The sequence below is a fragment of the Pan troglodytes genome, chromosome 3, assembly GCF_028858775.2.
Source record: "Pan troglodytes isolate AG18354 chromosome 3, NHGRI_mPanTro3-v2.0_pri, whole genome shotgun sequence".
Lineage (NCBI taxonomy): Eukaryota > Metazoa > Chordata > Mammalia > Primates > Hominidae > Pan > Pan troglodytes.
The window spans coordinates 35,291,192-35,297,129 of NC_072401.2; the positions used below are offsets into that span (position 1 = coordinate 35,291,192).

The 5,938-nt window shown below is 32.5% G+C and overlaps 1 non-coding gene across 1 annotated transcript; it reads right to left on the reverse strand.

Annotated features, from left to right (window-relative positions):
- Positions 1-3,422: 3,422 nt before the first annotated feature.
- On the reverse strand, positions 3,423-3,526 carry LOC112209123 (small nucleolar RNA U13). Its single transcript, XR_002943790.1, has one exon. It is a non-coding gene; the product is annotated as a small nucleolar RNA U13 (small nucleolar RNA).
- Between the last annotated feature and the right edge of the window lie 2,412 nt (positions 3,527-5,938).

The window sequence follows — 5,938 nt, forward strand, 5'->3', positions numbered from 1 at the left end:
AGTTTTTAAAAATTGGTTTATATCCAGTTCTTTCTACTGAATGGATAAAGAATCTCAGTTGTAACAGGAAGGCAATGATAGGGAATGTATTAAGAAGTAAAAAAAAAAAAAAAAAAAAAGAAAGAAAAAGAAAAAAATGAGAACCACTGAAGTCTCAGACTTGATACTATAAAAATAAGATGAGTTTGTCTCCTGCTGAATGAATGAATGGATAACTAGATTAAGGAGAGCTGGACATAAAGAGTGAATGGCGTCATTGATAAGGTGCTCCTGAAAATTTATGGTGAGGGAACAATCAACTGATTGTTTTGTTTGTTTGTTTGTTTCACTTTGCCTTATGTAACCACAAAGATCAAACAGTACCTTTGGGTTAAGGTATTTTCTATAAATATTTTTTAAATGTAAGTGAAGGCATTAAAACCAGCAGAGACATATGCTCCTTCTAAATGACAAATTAGGCCCTTCTGTGCAACCATGACATTTTTCATATTGTATTTTCAATGTATGTTATACATTATATAGTTTTCTCCAAAAAATTATCTGAATTACATCATTGTTAACATAGTTGTATGAGGTTTAGTTTCTATTCTGTTGAAAACTAAAGAAATATGTATGTGCATTAGATGAAAATAATTATATATAAAATTCTGAATTAATTTTTGCAACAATATGTAAATAAGCATGCATGACTATGCCTTCTAAGGCACGATAACAGAACCACAAAAAACCCTCTATAAAATATAAGACCATTAAATAGAAGGAGCATATTATCTTTATTTTTCTACACCAACATACAGCATGATGTTAGTACATCATTTTGAGGAATATAGGAGGAAATATATTGAATCAGTATGGCTTTTTTGAGATAAGGTAAAACTAACTAGTCTATATGAGTTGGTGTATAGAGGAAAGAAAACAAGACAGTGTAAAAAATAAACCTATCCAATAGGTTTTATTAATTGTTGCTTTTGGAATGGTACAATAGCTCAGCTGTTACCTATCAATGGATATACTAACTTGACAATACATGCTATATAAATGCACTGATTTAAAAAATAAAAATAATAATGTTGCTTATGAAAACACACCAGACAGACTTATCTTGACCTTAAGAGAGCAAGAGCTCTATTTTGATATTTTGAAATCTTTTTTTTGAATTTTCTGCTTTTATAATTGATTTAATCTTGACTTTATTTGGGGGGAAACTGCAGTAAGGTGTACAGACATGCAAAGTTGTACCTACATAGATAAATAAGAGATATTTGGGTAAACTTTATAGAGTAGTTTAACAATCACAGACAACATTCATAGTAGTGTTTATATAAAATGCAACCCCTAGTCCATTAAAGCAACTTACTAGTAGAGTTTCAGAAGAAAGTGTTCTAAGTTGGAAACATGATTGGAATAATTATTTTGCTTCAGGACAATATCTTAGGCATCGTTTACTTTAATTTTTAAAAATCCAGCATTCACCATGCCCTGGCTGCCCAAAGATGTAAAAATCAAAAATGAAAATAAAATCCTGGGACACAATTTTCAATGTGAGCTCAGAGCTTTTGTTTTTTTCACATTACAGAAAATAACATGAGCTATAGTATTATGTGATATTTGGAAGGGTGGAAGAAAAATCTTGGAAATACTGATTTGCTTCAAATTTGGCAACTGTTTAAAACTGATATACACTAAAAATCAGAGTAATTAGATCACCTCATGTAGCTACTTAGTATAGTTTAAAGTATCACTGATTAGATAGTAGATTTATTTATTGAATTTTTGTTAATCTTAGGAAACAAACTCATCTAATGTCTTCTGCATCTTACTTTTATAGTATCAAGTCTGAGACTTCAGTGGTTCTCATTTTTTTCCTTTTCCTTTTTTTTTTTTTTTATTTCCTGATACATTCCCTATCATTGCCTTCCTGTTACTACTGAGATTCTTTATCACTATTTGGAGATCTCCCTAGGATACTTCCTTTCAGAGCAGTACAGATTCTGCCGGTCAGTGTTCTCTTTAATTTGCAACCTCTGAGATAGTCACAAAAACGGCTAATTAAAAGCTACTGAAAATAGTCTGAGTCACAGATGCAGCTGGGTTGAGCTGAGTGGGAGGGTAGCTTAGATAATCGTTTGCTAACATCTTAATTTACTTTTAATGAAGAAAGTAAAATCTTATGTTTAATTTACATTTGTTTTTCCCTTTAATTATTTGTTATACCAAATTTTCACTTTTTTAGAGCTGAACCTTGTAGAGTTATATAAAAAGTTACACGTTGTTTAATGTTACTGCATTCTCCATTCCTACAATAATGAATTACTTTAATAAATACAGCTTCAGAATCTTCAAGGATCCAAATTATTGTCTATTATAAAAGCAGTAATAATTGTAACTGCTGTAAAAATGTTAAAGAAAAATAAGTTCAAAGAGTATGGTTATTAATTTATTACATAATTGTCCCTCAAATAGAATATGACAATGTTATAATTGAAACAAAAAAGTTTTTATCCTCTATGCCTTCCTTTCCATGGCAATTTTACATGCGTAAGATTTTAACTCTAACTACCAATCAGGCAATTTTAAGTAACTGCTAAATTTGTACTGTGGACTAAAATAAATATAACAAAATTATAAGAAGACTATCACACTGGCTAGATATACATTTTAAAAATATGAACAATTTTAGGTTACATATGATGCTTTCATCTTGAATATTACATGAATTCTTATGGTACTTTTATAAGACATATTTGTGGAATTGATCTCATCTTATAATACTTATTTACATATTATTTTAGCTTCAAACTTGTACAAATAGCTATTTCAAATATCTATGGCTTATTTTATAAAGAGAGCATAATAAACTGGATTGAAAAAAATATTTTAAGTTTATTCAGTTTCACCTTGGAAGTCCATACTGGGAATGTTTCTGGTGAAAATGATATTGAGAATGCTCAGTGGTTACCCAAATAGATCAAACTATAAGGTCATATTTACCTTCATGAATTCACCATTATCATGAGTTTGGTCCTGATGGCTTAGGATCTTGATCTCTTCAGTATCGCAGAGTGGATCGAAAATAAAGAAGCTAATTCATATTGACAAAAGGCATAATGCATCAACGTAAAACCCAGAATATCAACATATTAACTTAGAATCAATTTATTTTAAAAGTAAATAAAGAGCTGAATTGTCTATGAAACTGTCAGACACATTTTTCCCCTGAATAAGTGGCATGCTAAAACACAATTACCAAAATGCTTTTTATTAAGTAAATTATTAGCAAAGGGAGTAATAGATATTGTTAAAGGGGTGGCCTCTGTGATACTTATATGTCATGATTTAGATAGTTCAACTTTGTATCAGTGTCACATTGGAGAAGTATATTTCAATGAAAAACGAACATCAAAAACTTTTTATTCTACTCAGGCCAGACTGGTAATGTGCCGACATCGTAACAAGGTTTGAGAGTAGCACATCTCACGCATGTGCATGAACACCCAATCATCATGCTCATGAACTACAAAAAGATCAATCAAAAACATTTTTAAAAATTAAAATGGTTTCTTGCTTTAAGATTGTTATGCTAGGGGAAAATATAGCTTATAGCAATACTTCTGAAAACCTTTAAAAAGGCTCTGCTCATGCCTTCAGGCTTTTAGAGTCTAAAAAATTAGAAGATCAAGAGGTTTATGTCCTCCCCAGGGCAAAGAGTTCTGGGGTATAGAGTTCCCTGAGAAATAGTTTTAGGTCTTCTGCTACCACTGCATTTTATTATTAATGTGATGGTATTGATGTTGCCACTACTGCTGCTGCTGACGATGATGATGATGAAAATGATGCTGATGATGTTGATAATAATGCTGAAAACCATCCACCTTGGCTCTTGTTATCTCTCTGTCTGCCTCCTTTCCTATTTTTTTATGTATGTGTGTTGTTTTCACTCTATATATTTTCTTCTATTCTTAAAATATATTTGTGTTGTTATCTCTCTACCTACTTTCCCTGTAATCATATATGTGAATACACACACAAACACACACACAAACATACAACACATACACACGCCTATGACTGAAGAGACTTAAGATTTTTTTTTCCATTTTCAGAAAACTCAGGGCCTGAAGATTTAAAATATTGCCATATTTCCACCATTGAGCAGAAGCATTTCCAGAATTCAAATCTTGACTATCTTTCTGTAAATGCGTGATTCTTAACTACTATAATATCGTGCCTCTTCAAAGTCCAAGAATAGCTTTATTTCATTAATATTTATCTATTGTTTTTGCCAACTCAACTTTCTGACTTGCAGGCCATTAGCTTGAATAGATTAGGTTATCCAAACCCTCACTCTGATATACTATTTTTGAACTCTGAGTATTTCTGAGTGTAAGTAGGCAAGCATCCTGCTGATTTAGCATCAACACTTCATTACTGATATCCCTACTCTGAATTTATATTTTACCTATATGTTGTTGTCTTCTCTGTACCAGTTTTTTCAGACAAGTCGAGGACACTCGTTCCAAAACCGTATTTAAAGTGGCCATGTCCCAGCTACTTATGTCTGGATCTTCCTCAAAACTTGTACTTATATGCCTTTATCAGTAAGGATTGTCAGGAAAGAGAAACCACAGACTGCATGGAATGCTTTGGACAGAATCTATATGATTATAATCATATAATATGTATATTTCTCTGTATATGAGTATATACGTATGCACACATATCTGTGTGCATATAATATGTCATATATTATATATATATATAAATGAACTATAATGGGGAATAAAAGTAACATAGTAATGAGGGAATGGGAGTAAGAAGTAAAGAGAACTTTTCAAAATAAAAGAATAGAGGGTATAAGGAACAGCCATGCTTCTAGGGGTAATGTAGGGTACTTATGAAACAACTTCTCTCCCTACCCTTGAGGGCTGAGTTTCAGACCTTGTTGGAGAGAGAATCATTGCTGCTTACTGGATGGTGGAGGATTTGATGAGGTTCAAAGTCCGGGAACTTTTTGTCTTGTTAAAAATTTACTGCCCAGAACTTCCTAGAAATCTGCTTAGAGTCATGGGGAATCAAATGACTTGCATTTTATTATTATTATTTGTTTACTTCTTTATTACCACCCATACAACTTGACACAAATTAATCTTGAGTTCTATTCCTAGCTATAATGAGTAACTCATGTCATATATCATCACTTGTTGACAACTATACAAATTTAACAAATTATAAAAACAACGATTGAATTAAAAAGAACTGATTGGAAGCATTAGAAAGCACTGAAGTACCAGAACTTGAGGAAAAAGACTATAAACACATGTATCAAATTTGCATTCAAAGCAGCCTTTCCCCCGAGACTATTTGCTGATTTTATCTTCAGGTTGTAGAGGGCTGAGGAGTGAGTGTAGCCTGGAGTTTGTGTTGTTTTCACTGAGCTGGGGAAACAGACATTAGAGTTCATGGATAGCACAGTATCCAGGAATGAAGAGGCCGGAATGGCAGAGAAATGGAATCCTGGAAGTTGAACTAGGCCTTTTGTATGTGGCTCTCCTATGAGAAATTTATCAGTTCCTAAATTCTACCTTTCCAGAGCAAAAGGTTAAAACAACAAAGCAAAAATCTGCTCAATGGATGAAAACTACACTGAAGTTTTGGCAGTCTCAGAGTGCTAGGATGGAAATCAATATAAGTGAAAGCCTAAGAAGGAGCTCAGACTCCCCAAGCCACCCAAGTTTATAGTAGATAGTCCTAAAGGGGTATGCCCTAATAGAAAGGACAAATAAGAAATAGAAGAAGCTTCACAAAACTTAGAGTAAAGCTTCAAGTATTTGTAGTCTCTGTTGGAGTACGGTGTTTTGTGTATATGCTATCTGTGTGAAGGAACCAAAGTCTTCTCTGAAGGATGATAATATGATCCAGAGACCATACAACTTTTCAC